This window comes from Manis javanica, chromosome 12 (assembly GCF_040802235.1).
Source record: "Manis javanica isolate MJ-LG chromosome 12, MJ_LKY, whole genome shotgun sequence".
Lineage (NCBI taxonomy): Eukaryota > Metazoa > Chordata > Mammalia > Pholidota > Manidae > Manis > Manis javanica.
The window spans coordinates 12,840,566-12,856,834 of NC_133167.1; positions in this window are offsets into that span (position 1 = coordinate 12,840,566).

The window sequence follows — 16,269 nt, forward strand, 5'->3', positions numbered from 1 at the left end:
TAATTTGTTTGAATGAGTATTGAATGAAATTCATTAAACAGTAGGGGGAAAAAATGAATAAATCTTGGCACATCTCTGTTCAAAGCCTCCCACTGGCATCCTGTCACGCTCAAAAGAAAAGCCAGAATCATTGCAATGGCCCAAAGGCCCTCTGTGACCCAGCCACCTGCTCCCTCTAGGACTCTTCTCCTCCTCATCTTCCCCTTGTTTACGTCTCTGGCGTTCTTGCTCCTAGAACTTGCCAAACCTAGTCTTTCTTCAAGACTTGACAGGGGTTACAGATGCAGCAAATAAAAATACAGGGTGCCCCACTCAAGCTGAATGTTAGACGAATGATTTTTGGGAATATGTCCCATGCAGTATTTGGAACATATTTATACTAAAAAATATTTGTTTACTATCTGAAATTCAACTTGAGCTGGGCATCCTGTTCTTGAGCTGCATGAACCTCTCTTTCCCGAGGTGTCCACATGGCTCAGTCCCTTACCTCCCTCAGGTATCGGCTCATTAGAAAGACCTACCCATAACACTCTAAAAGATTACACACCACCGTCAACTCCATTCCTCTCTGTCGCCATTCCCAGCCTAATGCCTCTTCTTAGCACTGGCATCAACCTGAAAGAGTATTTTTCATAGGCTATTGTCCATCTTCTGCCGTGGGCATGTCAACCCCATAGGAGCAGGGACTTTCTGATTTACTAGTATATTCCTTGTGCCTGGGACAGAGTCTGGCACCGGGTAAGCCCTTAGTATTTACATGCTGAACAGATGCATTTGAATGGCTTATAATTTGCTTTAAAGTATTGATTCCTATATAGACTATTTGCAGGTAAAAAGCCACATTTTACATTTTAATATCACTCTCCTTCAAAAGTAAGCCTCCCTCTTCCTCTCCTCTCTACCCATCATGACAGACCTTCTCAGTAGGAAAATATCTTAAACAAGGGAGTTTATCTTGACTCTTGGGCCTCTTCAGTCTTTTCCTTTGTTGTTCATGCTGAATGCGAGCTTGGAGACATAGATGTCATTTATTGAGAAGTCACCGAAAAACATTAAAGTTCTCATCCTTCAGTTGGCAGAAGAGTAGAGTACTGGAAATCCCACTGAGAGTTGAATCAGAGGACTTGTTTTACCTTTTGATTTCCCTGAGATGTGGTGTGGGCCAGTTTATCTGTAACTGACAATCTGGGGAAAAGGCAAAAATAAACATTAGGAACTGAGGGAATGGCCCACATTATTCCATCCCACGTTCCCATTTTCTATCCGTCTCTTGCCTCAAGATAGAGAGAGAAAGGCCCTCTGTTGAGCTATAGAGTTCTGGGAGGAAGGAAATTGTTGCAGTTGTATCAGTTGACAGCTGAGGCATACTGTTCTCATTCTTGTTTCTCAAGCCCTTGAAGGACAAGGCATTGTTTGTTAAGTGTCTGCTAGGCAGTACCCTGATTTCTGAGAAGTTGAGCAGGAAAGGGCATCTCAGCCCACCCTTCTAATACCCAACAGGACAGATTTTACCTTCTGAATCTTTGCCCAAAGCGGATGTTTGGGCAAGGACAGCACTGGCCCATCTAGAATAAATGGGGCGCAGAAGAACCCCCAGCTCTCCAACACACAAATAGTGAGGACTCTCTGACTTTCTCCTGTGCTCACCACCGCCTCCACACATGCCTGACTCCCTGCACCCCAACCCTGATTCCAGGCTCTGCCTCAGGAATCTGGAGGTCCCTTCCAGGCACAAATTTCATGATTCTTTTACTTTTTCAGAAATCGTTAGTGATATTCTAGATTCTGTCCAATTCAGGGGCTTCTGCCTGGCTTGCAAAACTCGACATCAGCTACTTTCTCTCTCCCTGATCAGCCTTCACCAATCACTCTGATTTCTTCCTTCTTTTCTAGTCCACAAGCACCACCAGGCACTTTCATTCAGAGTCTGCCCTTTGCCATCTCTGAATCCTGAACCTTTCCTCACCTTCAATACCCACTTCAGCCCTTATCAATCTCTCCTTGAAGGCCCTGAGCTGCCAAATTAAGCATTTGATGATGTAATTGCTGTGTTTTAAAGTTTTCTGTTTTTTCTCCCCAGTGAAGTTGTTGTAAGTATCTTGAAATCTGGAATAACTATATGAAAAATAAAACTATATCTGATTTATTTTTACATGGCCCCAGTGGCACAACACCTAACAGCTAACACCTAACTCCAGCACCTAAATTGATAGCTATACTTCTGTTCCTCTCCTACAAGCAATAAGAAGAGAGATATTTGTTGATTCAATGGCTTCCCGACACTGGACTTTAGACAAGCTTACTTGACCAACTTTGGGGAATCTGCAGTATCTTGACATTGGCTCAATAAAGGCTGGTCTATAGCCCCTTTTTGAGGAGTCAAAAATAAACATTCAACAGTGATTATTCATTATCTTTAATCCTTATAATAGATGTGTGCAAAAGAATTGCTATTCTTCTGTTGAGATTTTCAGAAAGCTTAGGTAAGAAACATGTCCAAGTTCACACAGTGAAGAGTGAAGTCAGGATTTGAATATGGAGTGGGCTAACTTTCAAGCCCCTGGCTGCCAGGGTGCCTCCCCTTCATCCCATAGGTATTATAGATTTCAAGCACCGACAGCATTAGGATAGAAATGGGTGAACAAGAGAATGTGGGCCCATAGGAGCTATCTGTCAAATGCTCAGCTAAACTGGCAGCACTGTACGCCTAGGAATTAGTCAACACATTACTTCTTTGGATATCTGAAAAACATTTTTTCACAGATATTTGAAAAAAACTAAAATCACAAAGTCTTCAGAGAACAATACATTTGCTCAAAATTTTGACATGCTGAACCTGACAGTGCTCACGAAATATTGTCCTCCTTAGAGGGAGAAATAATCAATGTTTTAGCTTTCCTTCTTAACTTCCTTAGAGTTTGGTAGAGCTTTTTTTTTCTTTTAAAGGTCTTCCTTTAGAAATCTAAATGCTTCATCCAATTAGTCCTGAGACCCCAGATGCCTCTGTCTTACAAAGTTGCACTGAAAAATGCACGACTCTGTAGCCAAAAAAGTAACTTAATGAAAAGACCATACTTTGCCTGCATCTGTTATAGAATAACAAAAGGGATCTAATTCTTAAATCATGAGAACACATACCCAAACTCTATTTCCTCTCACTTTCATTTCTCTTCTACACTGAAGTTGTTTTTAAATGCCTCGTTTGCCAAATCCCCAAAATTCTTTCCAACATTCAACCCACATTGAGTCTCTCTCTTCCACTTCTCTACTCTTTGGCCCATTATCCTTCTCCACCCATTCTTCTCATTGACATCACAAAGAAAAAAACCAAAAACCAAAAAACCATACTAGCAGAGTCAAGACACTCCTAAGTGTGGGAGTCTATAATGACCACAGATTTTCATGCCTCTTCTATATCCATACCTTTCATATGTGACCAAAGTGGCAGTGTGACCGTTCCAAGCATACACTTCAAAAAAGTGTTGTGTTTTCTCTCTCTTTCTATCTCTTGTCTCTTTCTCTCTCTCTCATGAACCCTGACAAGCCTGATAAGTAAAGTATAGGCTGGCCTGCTGAAAGATGAGTACAGGAGCCTAGTTGTTCCAGCTGAGAACACCCTAGACCAGAATGCAGCCAACCACCAGATTGGCTGTGTGAGTACAGCTGCAGTCAGCATATCCAGCCCACAGCTAGCCCACTAACTCATCACAGATGCATGAGCAAGCCCAGCCAAGGCCAGAAGAACCACCCAGCCAACCCAAATACTCATACGCTAATGAATGTTTTCTGTTTTAAGCCACTACCTTTTGGAGTGATTTGTTATATACCACTAGCTGACTGATACATTAGTGAAATAGGGAAAATCAGAGCTGGAAGCAGAGAGGAAATAGAAAATACTTCCTCATAAGTAAAACTTTGTTTGCTTTTGCTAGGATCTGATACTTATCACTGAGAGTTTCTAAAAATCAACAATACTGGGATTCAGCATTATAATTCCCATCTTTTTTTGGTCAGGTCTACCAAAATAACTGGTCAAAAAACAAAAACTATTCATGGAGTTTCTATTACAAATATAGAAATCTTTTCTAGCCCCCACTTAATCTTTCATAACAAGTTAATCAATAACAATTTAATCTGCAATCTTCCTTAAAATCCCAAGCAATGGCCTTTTCCCACCACCTACATAGCTTTAGGTTAGAGTCCACTGCTTGAGGGTTTTGCTGAGAGCAGTGCCTACGTATCAAGGAAGATTTGTCATAATCTGTGAAAGGTTTATGTGTGAGCAAGAGCAATGTGTAAGTTGGTTCCTGACAGAGCTATAATAAAATCTACATATTGGCTGCATCCGCTTAGGAAATATTCTCCTTCTGAGGATATTTGTTTGCCTTCAGACATTCTGGACATAAATTGTTTTGAAGTTGGGTATATACTTCTGAGATAGTGCCAAAGAACTGCTTTTATCACATCCAAATTCTATCCCTACAGGATATTCTATAGCTTGGTGTTTTAAAAGCAGAGCTATAACATCGTAATGAGATCAAGCATTTCCTCAAGATTCAATAAACACACACATTTCAAGATAAATTAGGAAATAATATGTAATGTCACCATCTGGTGACTCTCCCAGAAATGTGACAACTATCTCCATGCCAATAATCAACATTTTATTAATGCCTTAAAGCAAAAAAAGATCATTTTTAAGACAACATTTGGAAATTGTTTTGTAGTGTTTGATAATCTTACAAAGAACAATGTATTAGAGTGTCTTTGGGGGCTCTTTGCTTACAGCACAGAAATCAACCATAACTAAATTAAGCAAAGGAACTTATTAAAGGGAAGGATAGGGATGGCTCTGTAATAAAAGAAAAGCTAAAAGCAAAACAAAACAAAACCCAGACTCCACAAGGACAAGGAACAGTGTAGCTCCAGGGATGAAGTGTCAGATTGTAGTTAATGTGTCAACTCTTTAAATTGCCATTGGCATGATGAACAATCTCCAGCTGTTTTTGTATTGCTTACAATCCCGATTTCAGGAAGAAAGTGTCTACTTGGCCTAACATGCGTCACCCACTCAATCTTGCCAAGGGAAGTCTCAGCCACTCTGATTGGTGGGCTACCAGGACTGCTTCCAAAGGGGCACAGTATGTGTGAAGGGAAAGGAGGTAGTGCCCCCAGAGCCTCATCAGGGCTCCATAACCCAAAGAATGGGAAATGGGTGCTGGGAAATCAAACACAGAGATCTACACAGATGTCGACTCACCAAAGACTTTGGGAGGCTGAATAAAACCTAAGGTAAAGCCCTCTTTCCCCATTCCTCGATCATCTTCAGCTCTCTGCAGACTTGTGAATATCATTAAAAACACACCACGGACAAGGCCTGGGAAATCAGATAAAGAATTTTAAGGGCAATTTGAAAGGAGAGAGGGTATTAGCTTTTGGTTAAAATGGACATAAGGAAAATCATCTTATAGTCACTAAAGCAAGGTGAAAAAGGAATTGAGGACATGAAGACGTGAAAATGAATGCAGACAATGAAAAGCAAAGGAGAAGGAAATAAATCCGTTATCAGGAAAAAAATGCCATGATCATTATTACTTGCCTATAAATCATATAGACTAAACAGACCCAGAATGGGTGCTTGCCTGTGTTAATATTGCTGCCTTCTGCATATTACACTTGACTTCAAGGATACCTAGAATAATTCTAATTTTTGTATTTTATAATCTGGTTCTACCAGAATGAACTCTTTTCTTTGCACCTAAACTGACTGTTTCCTCTTATCATTGATTTAACTTAATCTTGTATCATTACTGGTGATGATGGAGAATAACACATCATTACACTTCCTATGAACATCTTCTCGTATGCTCACCATTCTTAAACCTCTCCTCAATCGTGCTGCAAATCGAGCTGAGTGATCAAACAACCTTCTTCATCAGTCAGTCCTATGTACTGAACCTTCAGCAAGCTTTTTGAAAAGAGGCATCACCTTTGTTGTGCACCCAGAAGAAGCAGAGGTCTGGTCTCCTTCAGAAAGGAAATGATTTTTTTAAAGGAAAAATCATATTGAGCTGACATGGGTTTGATTCCCCTCCTTTCTTTAAAATGCACATGAATACCTGCTCATGCAAATGCAATGGCAGAATTTCCCTTGGGTACATTAAGGCATCTCAACCTGGTGGTAGGTCAGCATGTCAGCATCCCAAATGTGAAGAAGAGGCAGAAACCATAATAAGAAAAAGCCAGGGCAAGGACAGGGAGCAGCCCCAGATGTGATACCAGTTCCCAAACAAATCAGCCAATTATGACCTACAATGATAATATCAGGTAGTATTCCTATGGACTGGACCTACATTCTGCTTACATACATTCTCTTTAATTTAATTCTCTTACTCACCCTTTCTATAGGGTTCTTTTTCTTAGTTTCAGGGAAGAAACTAAGGCTCACAGGATGAAGAAATTTATTCAAGTCGTACTTACAGGAAGTGTCAGAGCCAAAATTCAGACCAGGTAATCTGGTCCAAGGCTCAGCTGCTGGGGTGGAGAAACCCACTGCTGGGGTGGAGAGGGAGTACCCAGTCTGGTGGGCAGCTGCCTGAGTTTCTGAGGGAAGATGGAAGGCCAGCACCCTCCTCTACGCACGCCCCCAGGGGAGGGATTGGACAGGGACTGCAGAGGATACGGGAAATCCAAGAAAGCCCGCCAGGCCCTGCATCCTACCAGATGTAAGGCCTGGTCTTGAGTCTCAGCAGGAACCTATGTGCCAAATGTATCAGAGCCTGACTGCCTCAGAGACCTGTTACCCGATGGGTTATTCAGGTAAAGCTCATGAGCCAAAGCAATCACCCTGAAGACTAGAACCAGACCCATGTACGTCCTGCGTACTCTGCTGCAGCCCCACTCACAACCAGCACGGTGTGTTCCCAGTCCCTGTCTCCATCCAGGCTCCTGATCCATCCCTGCTGGACCAGAGCTCTGAAAACCTGCCCAGCCCCTCCCGGCCCCCCTTCTCTCTCCAGTGAGATGAACTCTTGTTTCTCAACCCAGCAGCTATTTGTCAGTAACACTGTTTCATTCCAAATACATCCTTCTGGGGCTCAGACTGCTGCAATCCATTGATGCTGGCTACCACAACTCCTCAGAGATCTTACTACTGTATGCGCAGTCCCCAAACTCAACCAGTTGGCTCTCGATGCCAGGCCAGGCCTTACCTGGTAATTACGGTAGCTGGCTGCCTTCCTTGGGCAGGATCTCCCGAATGGTCACCCCCACTGATATCAGTCCCTATGGCTCCAGCTGAGTTGGAGTCAGTTTACTCCCACTCACTACCAGCCTCTGTCTGGGGGGGTGAGGGGGGCGGGTCCCCAAGTACTTGGGCACCAACTTTGAACATGTTTTCATTACCCAGGTTGCAAAGCAGAAACCCAGTTGTACTGACCAGCTGTATGCGGTGTGGGGCAGGCTGTGATGGGTGTGCACACAGACGCACAGTACTCACCTGCAGTGCAGGCCACCAGGACAAGGGCCACTGTGAGCTGCCTGACTTCACACGAGCAGGGCTAGGGACTTACCGACTGACGTGGCCCTGCTCCCTCGTGCACGCCCTCCCACTTGCTAGCAGCTGAACTGTGTGTGCTCTTCCCTGGGTCTGCCTCCTTTTACTTCTGCCCCAGGTTTACCCCAGGATATCCACTGGCTTTTTCCATTTTGAAGTTGCATCTCTTCGGCACTCATTGTCTTTGAAAAAGATAGTTCAGAAAGCTCTTTCTGTGGCTGTTGCCTTGGCTCAGCTCGGTGCAGTGCCAGCCTGTGAAACCCGATGGCTTCACTCACTCTGGGCAACGTCGAGCCACCCCAGAGAGCTCTCACAGAGTCAAACTTCAGCCTGGCGGCTGCTGAAAAACTCTCAGAAACTGAGATGCGAGAAACCAGCTTTTTCCAAAAGTCTGCAGCTATTTCCCAAAGGCCAGGCCTGCTAACCTCAGGAAGGAATGGGTTTCAGGAAACCACAAGAGGAGTCACTAGGCTTGTGTCAAAGTGTCTGAATGTGCATTTCTCTGACAATAGGGTCCAGAGTTTTGATCCTATTCACTCCCTCACCCAGGCCTCCTGGGTCTTACCAGTATTGCCCGTGGAATATGTCAGCACCCGCATGGCTCCGCCATCACCCAGTTCAAGCTCAGAAACTCTACAACCACGTCCCAGGGGCCTCCTGGCTTGTGCTCTTGCCCGCCTGACCATCAGACTCAACCACAGCCGGAAGGATCTTTTAAAATGCAGATTTGGTGGGAATAGCCTACTGACCTGAGTGCTCCACCCTTTAACCACTGCTCATTCAAGAAAATACTTGACTTCTGCTGCTTAATTGCTTTCCTTTGTTCTGCCTTTTGTGGGTGGCCTTCCCTTGCCAGTCCAGTTTCCATGAGAGTGATGGCCTTGAATCAAGATGAATGTGTGGAAAGATGGTCCACAGAGAGGCAGGAGAAAAAGGCGAGGACATGAAAGAGCAACGGCCCCACAGGCCGAAGGCTTCTGGGGCAGAGGGAGGCTGGAACTCCAGTGGGGCACGGCGGGCACAGGCTCAGAGCTGCCCTATGACTGGGGGGGATCCAGTTGGTGGTTTTAGGAAGCGCTGCTCTGTGTTATAAATTACAGCCTGTATATAGTGGCCTGCATAGTGTCCCCTCCAAAATGCATGTCCACCAGGAAGCTCAGAACATGGCCTAACTTGGAAATAGGGTCTTTGCAGATCGGATTAAATTAAATGAGGTCATACTGGATTAAGTTTGGCTTTAAATCCAGCCCCAGTGTCTTTATAAGGAGGCCCCCTGAAGACTCAGAGAAGAAGGCAATGTGAAGAAGGAGGCAGGGGTTGGTGTAATGTGGCTCCAAGCCAAGGATCGCCAAGGATCACCAAGGATGGCCCAAACCCCAGATACCGGGAGGAGGCAAGGCAGGACTCTTCCCTGAGCCCCTCAGAGGAGGCATGTACTGCTGACACCTTGACTTCAGACTTCTAGCCTCCAGACATGTGAAAGTATAAATTTCTGTTGCCACCAGTTTGCAGTAATTTGTTACAGCAGCCCTAGGAAGCAAATACAGTTAAACAACACTAAAGTAGCAAATACACCTGAAACCTCAGGGCCTCAGGAAGGGGGTTTTGTTTCTCACTCACCCAGAGTCTAACGCAGGTCACCACCAGCCCTCTTACATCCTGCCACCCAGAAAGATGACCTCCAAGATCACTGTGGCAGGTGAAGCCAGGACTAAAAGATCCTGGGGGCCAGAGGAGGGGTCGGGTACCCACTACGGTGAGCAAAGCGGGCAGATGCTCACAGACCAACATGGTCTCCCAGAAGCCTCCTAACCTGGTGCAAAGTTAGGAACCTAAGAGAACAAATCCTTTCTTTCTATTTAGACTTGGAAATCTCAGAACACTTATCTTCACTTCTACTCCCCCAACACCTATCCACAGAGACTGGGGGAAACAGTAATAAATGTAAATGCCATCATTCATGGATTTCTACAATGTGCCAGCCACTGCAGAAGGCACACAAAAAGGGTTGGTATAGAGCAGAATAGGAAGGAACCACGCAGACCAATGAAGATCAACGTGTGCTTGAATCCACAATAGTAATGTTAGGGACTGATGTTTGTTCCCCAACCCCAGTTCATCCGTTATAGCCCGACTCCCTAATATTACAGAAGATAGGGCCTTTTTGGAATAAATTAAGGTCAAATAAGGTCATATAGGTGGAGCCCTGATCCGATAGGATCAGTGTCTTTCTAACAGAGCTCTCTCTCTCTCCCCCATATTATGCACAAAGAGGTCCCGTGACCACACAGTGAGAAGGAGGCCATCTGAAACCAAGGCGGGAGTCTCACCAAAAACTGACCATCCAACACCTGACTTTGGACTTCTAGCTTCCAAAATTGTGAAAAAATAAACTTCCACTCCTAAAGCCACCCGGTCTATGGTATTTTGTTATGACAGCCCAACCAGACTAATACCAGTAATTTTTTGAAGCTCTTTGGACTTCACAGAGTGCTTTCGCCTAAACTTTCTTATTCTTTTCTCACAACAGTGCTAAAAGGGAATTGTTATTTTTCTTTTACACATGAGGAAACTGAGGCCCAGAGAAATGAAAATGACTTGCCCACGATCATACTTCAGAGGTGGCAGAAAGGGGACAGGAACCCAGCCCTTCTGGCTCCCGGTGTCCACTCTTCTGAGTTTTTTCCACAAGAAATGTTCTTGAGGGCTGGAAGAGGTGGAGATGGAGGACTTATAAGCAGCAGCAAAAACATGCAAACTGCCTAGGTGCCAAACCTAGCTTGGTATGTGAGTGGCTGTCACTTTTTGGAAAAGTAAAATTAATTGCATTTTCCATTCATTCAACAAACATTTATTATGGCCTTCTCTATACAAGGTACCATATGAAGACATAAAGATTTTTTTTTTTTTAATCTTGGCCAGTGCCTTGTAGTGAGAGCCTAAACCAAATGCTTACATCCAAGGCAGGATGGATGTGGTCATGTGAAATAATACGCCTGTACTCAGAGCTATAGGAGTGTTGTGTGAGTGGACATCCACACTGGCTAGGCTGAGATGGCATGACGCAGGATAAAAAATGCTTCAGTGGAAGAGAAAAGTGGTGAATTACATCCAAAAATGGGTGCAGTGATCCCTCCCATCCGGGATGCCTTTTCGCAATGTGACTCTTCTTCTCCTCTTGTTATAGACTATGTGTCCCTCAAAAATTCATATTTTGAAACCCCAACCCCCAATATGATTATACTTGGAGATAGGACTTTTCAGGAGGTGAACAGAATTGAATGAGCATGTAAGTGGGACCCCAATGTGATGGGACTGGTGGACTGATAAAAGAGGAAGAGACACCAGAGGTTTCTCTCTATGTGTGCATGGAAAGACCATGTGAGGACACAACGAGAAGGCAGCCATCCACAAGACAGGAGGCGGTGTCCCTGGAAACCAGCCCTGAGGGTGCCTTGGACTTGGGTTTCTGGTCTCTAGAACTGCGAGAGAATAAATGTCTGTTGTTGTAAGGCACCAAATCTATGATATCTTGCTATGACAGGCTGAGGCGAGCACTCCATCTCTCAGCCAGAGGTAGAGTCTGCTCCCCCCTCAATCTCAGATAGCTCTCTGAATGCAGCAGAAGCGACGCTGTGCTAAATCCGTAGCTAGTGCCTAAGAGACTTTGTGACTTTGCTTTTCACCCTCCTGTAGTCTTGGGACATCATGTAATGAGGTCTTTAAGTGCTGCTGGAAAACCTATGTGGACAGAAGCCTCTCAGTTTGAAATACGACCAGGAAGAAAGGCCCATGAAGACAAAAAAAAAGCCGGAGGTGGGAGAAGATTAAGAGTGCCTGCTGTCCCTGCTGAGGGGCCACACTTGCACCTTGAAACCTGCAGCTGCAGGAGGGAGGATATTGGGGGAATCAGAGATGAACCACCCCAGCTGAACCCTGCCCCACCAACCCAAAGGATCATGAACAAATAAAATAGCTGTTTTGAGCCATTAAAACTGGAATAGTTTGTAATGCAAGACAGGATAACTGATACAGGTGAAGTGAGAGGAGGGCATTTGGAGCAGAGGGAATGGTTTGAACAATGGCATGGTGGTAGAATAATACAATATTTAGGTGAGTAATTCTGATTGGTAAAACCTTTAGGAACATATTAGACAAAATGAGAAGGTAAGACTAGCAAGGTTGGTTGGAGTTAGATTGTGGACAGCTTTCATGATAATAATTTTCTGCTGAACACTTAATATGTGGCAAACAGCTAAACACTTTTCATGGCTTAACTACTTAATCCCCACTTAGCCATATGTGTAGTTATACTTTTAGTATTCCCTATTTTACAGATAAGGAAACTGAGGCTTAGAGGTTAAGTTATTTGAAAAAATTATATAGTGGTGAAACTAGAATTTGAACACAGGCAGTCTAACTTCAGAAACTATGATTGTAACAACCTGCAGAGAACATTGCCTAAGCCAAGGAATTTTAATATCAGTGATAAACATGGAATTAATTTAAGGAGTAAGAGTAGTGTGATTGAAGCAGTATTTTAAAAAGATTAAGCTGGCAGTAGTGATTAGAATCTGGAAGGTGAGAGAATAGTTAGGGTGCTACTGGAGTAGTCCACGTATGAACTGATAAGCATCTGAACTAATCTGGAAAAAAATGGGAAAGGGGTGAATAAGAGGGATTTGGAGAAGAAACCATTAATAATCCCCAGGGTATGGGACATGGATGAACAGAGAAAGAGACAGAACTAATTCCCATCTTTTGGGCTTCAGTGACTGAGATGGCAGTTAATCCTGTAAGGCACTTGTGGAGTGCAGGATGAAGAACTGCCCTGGGGAGGAAGAGAATAAATTTGCCTGGTATGTGTTAGGTGGGAGGTGATGGGATAGTAAGTGGAGGTGTCTGCCAGGCACTTGGAGATATGCAAGTAGGAACTTGGGACAGGGGCCAAAGCCATCTGTAGATACAGGCTTGGAATTCTTCCAGAACTAAGCGAAGTTATGCTCCTCCATGATGTGTCAGTTAGGGGTCCTTGGTTGCAAGCAAAGGAAAACTGAATCTGGTAAGAAGTGAAAAAGGCTCGAAAAAAGAGTCTACCGTGGGCCTCTACTCAAGGGGTAGGGGCCATGCCATCGTGATTCTGAAAACCCAGATGGGAAGAATTCACAGTCTCATCAAGTTGGAATGAGTCACCTCCAACTGTTGTCCCTACTCCCTTAAGGAGTCAAAGTCCTGAGAGGAGGTCCAGCTTGGTTGTATGTCCACCCCTTGGCTAGAGGAAGTCAGGACACCTTGTCTCCCATTGTCAACAAGGTGGCACATAAAGCAGGGGGCAGGTTTCTCCAAAGGAAATGAGATTCTGCTATCAGGAGACGGGAGAATCAATGCTGAGTGGCCACAACCGATCAATGCTCACTCCACTGGGAGAGTGCGCGCAGGAGCGGAGCCAGCTTCAGGCATGCAGGTGCATAGCGCTCAGGTAAGAGAGGAGGAGGATTTGATGAGGGAAAGATAAAGGCTGGCTAAGGACTTGAAGAGGGAGAGAGTAGGCAAAGATAGTTTGAAAACAGGCAAAACACCTAAGTTAAATGCTGCCAACAGACCAAAGGTGATAAAGACTGTTGAAAAACTAGGGAGTTGGTATTGGCAGTAATTGGGAACCTTTGAGAGAGAAGGGAACAAGGGTGAAAGGGAGGAGACACTGGGATGCAGGTAAGAAGACAGGTCAGAGAGACACAAGAAAGCAGGGAAACAGCTATCTATTGTTCTGCGGGAAAGAGAAGCACAGCTGCTTGTCAATTGTAGGGGTCCATATCCCAGTGATCCTCAGCACCCAACGGTTTTCCATCCTAGTTAGCCAAATAAATATAAAAAATAAAATACTCAGCCTAGCACTTAGTATTGTCTTTTCTCTGAAGCTCTTGGGGAAAAGTAGTAACAACAATGGGAAGTGTAAATTGACACTCTGGTTTGAAGAGTTTCAGAAGTTGCCGCAAAAGGAAATTGAATTATTTGAAAGCCAACTTGAAACGGAACTAAACAGACAAATGCCTTTTATAGGCTTAACTAAAAATCATAGCAATGCAACAGTCCCAGAAACTAGTTGTCTAAGTGAACTGTTAGAACCAGTCTTTCCCCTGGTGGAAACAAACTTACATAACTGTGTTTGCATCTATAATGTTGTGTAACAAGTAGTCTTGTGGTGTAATGTATTTTAAACAGGGGTTAGATAGGAGAGGAGCAACTATTAACTTACTATCATAACACTGGTCAGTCTTCCAGACAAAACACTATCACCCACTGGGAACTAAGGACAGTTTTTAAAGACAAGGTCATACTGTTTGGGTTTTGGGGGACCAGTGTGGGGGAGGTAGGGGGATTTTCAACTTCTTCCAAAGCACTCAACGCTGGACCTCTTCCAGGAGAGGAAAAGAGACTAAATAGATCATTTGTTTTATTCTGTTTGGGTATGTCGTGCGTTTCTCCCAACTGCAGCTTATGGATACAAAGCCTAACTCAGAGAGGCTGGAGCTGGCTAAACTCCAGGTCACATTTTTTAAAGGAATAAACAATTTGAAGCTCCGAGGACAAGGCAAGCCACACAATTGAAAGACAAAATGAAATTCTTCTCTGAATGTGGACTTGCAAAGAAAGAGGCAGGTAGGGGCATTAAATGGTTTGGTTTTCTCAAACAAGACCGTGGTAGAGACAGGAGGGAAGTGCTGGCTGACCCAAGTGCCTGTCTGTGAGAGATGCATTTCAGAGAGTGTCAGACACTAGAGAAACCACTGCTCACAGGTACCACCTGAGGTGGGAACACCTTCAGGGTAGCCCCTTACTGAGTGGTGTTGAAGGGCCTGGTCACTTGGATGTCATGGAAGGCTTGGGAGGTTGGATCTGTATCCTCTTGCTTGGCATCAGGAAGGCTGGCCAATACCAGCAGTGCACATTCTGTAACGGGCATAGTTGGTATTCCCGGCATATCCCACTGCAGAATGGGTCTTTGTCTTGAATCACTTCCCTTTGGGAGACACTCATTGGCAGTCCCATCCAATGTCCAAGGAGAGAGAAAAGTACATTCGTGGTGGTGCTTAGTTCAGCATATTAGTTAGCACTGCATCCTGTCTGATTTCAGAATTGACAAGTCATGAGAAGTGTTGCTCAAAGCGTTCCTTCGACAAGTGCTAGGTAGAACAGGGAAGCGAATGGCAGTCATTAAAATATAAACAAAGGAGCTAAGTCCCTAAGTCTTCTGAATGTCTTTTATAGTTGAAGAATCTGGGCCCTAATTATACTTTAATTGGAAAATAAAACATTTTTGCCCTAAAAAAATTGGTTCCATTAAAACAAGAGACTGAAACCTTTTAAAATAACATTTGTGCATTTCTTTCAAAAACTTAGACTAACTTTACTATCTTTCAACTTTGGAGTAACTTTACTAAAAATTTTAAGTTGCAAACAATTTACCAAAGTGTTTTGAGATATGAGTCAATGTATCAGTGTTACATCCTGATTGTGACTTTATAGTATTGCAAAATGTTACCACTGGTGAAAACTGGACGGAGTACACCGGGGACCTCCCTGTTATTTCTTACAACTTCATGTGAACCTACAATTGTCTCAAAGAATTTCAACTAAAATGAAGAGCTAGAAGTGGGTGCCGGGAATCGGGCAGGCTTTCATAACTTGGCTTCTAGTTTGTGTCTCCACCCCTCTCCTGAATGATTCCCTTCCATCTGGAAGAGAATATTCCCAGCTTCTCAAACACACCAAGCTCACTCCCACCTCTGGGCTTCTCTCCTCTAGCTTTTCCCACCCTCATTCAACCTCCCTAAGACCAGGCTCTAATGCCCTTACCACGTTAATTCTTTCATGTACATATCAATTGTCACTTGGCACTTATTCACCCGCCAGTTAATATTTATTGAGCAGCTACTATATGCCTAGTATTGGCTCTAGACACTAAGGATGGGGTGAGTTGGAAACTATGTTGAACTGGTTTCTCTTCCCTGCTTTTTGGGACCATATATGCTAATGTGGAGGGGTGGAAGAAAACTAGCCAAGACACAAGTACATAAAATTTTTTAAAAATCAAATCATGGTGAGGGCTATGAAGAAAGTACTAGGTTGGAGAAGGGAAGCAGTGACTTTAGCTTAAGTGGTCAGGGAAGGTTTCCTGGAAGTGACATTTGAGTTGTAACCTGAAGTATAAGGAGGCAGTCATGCGAAGATCATCGGAAAAAGCATTTCAGGCAGAGGAAACAGCAAGGAAAAGGATTTATAGCCTACCCTGTAACTGAATATGAACATGAGGCATGACGGTAAAATAATGACACAGGTTTTCTTTTTGAGGGCGGTGTTTCCCCAGCCCTTACACTTCTGAAAGCGACTCCCTCGCTGAACACACGCACACACCGTCTAGCATGGCTGCCTGCATGCCAACTGTAGATCATCCCAGTTGCTCTGGTCAGTAGATACCACCTTAATTCAAGGCTGTGAATTAGAATTACCACATTTCCTTCTCACAGGTGGGGCCATGGGTCTGCTGGTGAGGGTACTGCACCGTCTGAAGGCAACATAAATTATGTCACTCAGGCCGGGACCCCCGCAAACCTAAGCTGATACACAGGAGGACCGAATACGGACATGGGATAAATCTGCTGTGAGCGGGACGGCAATTCGTCGCCGGCCTCTGGGGGTTGCGACTCTGTTGC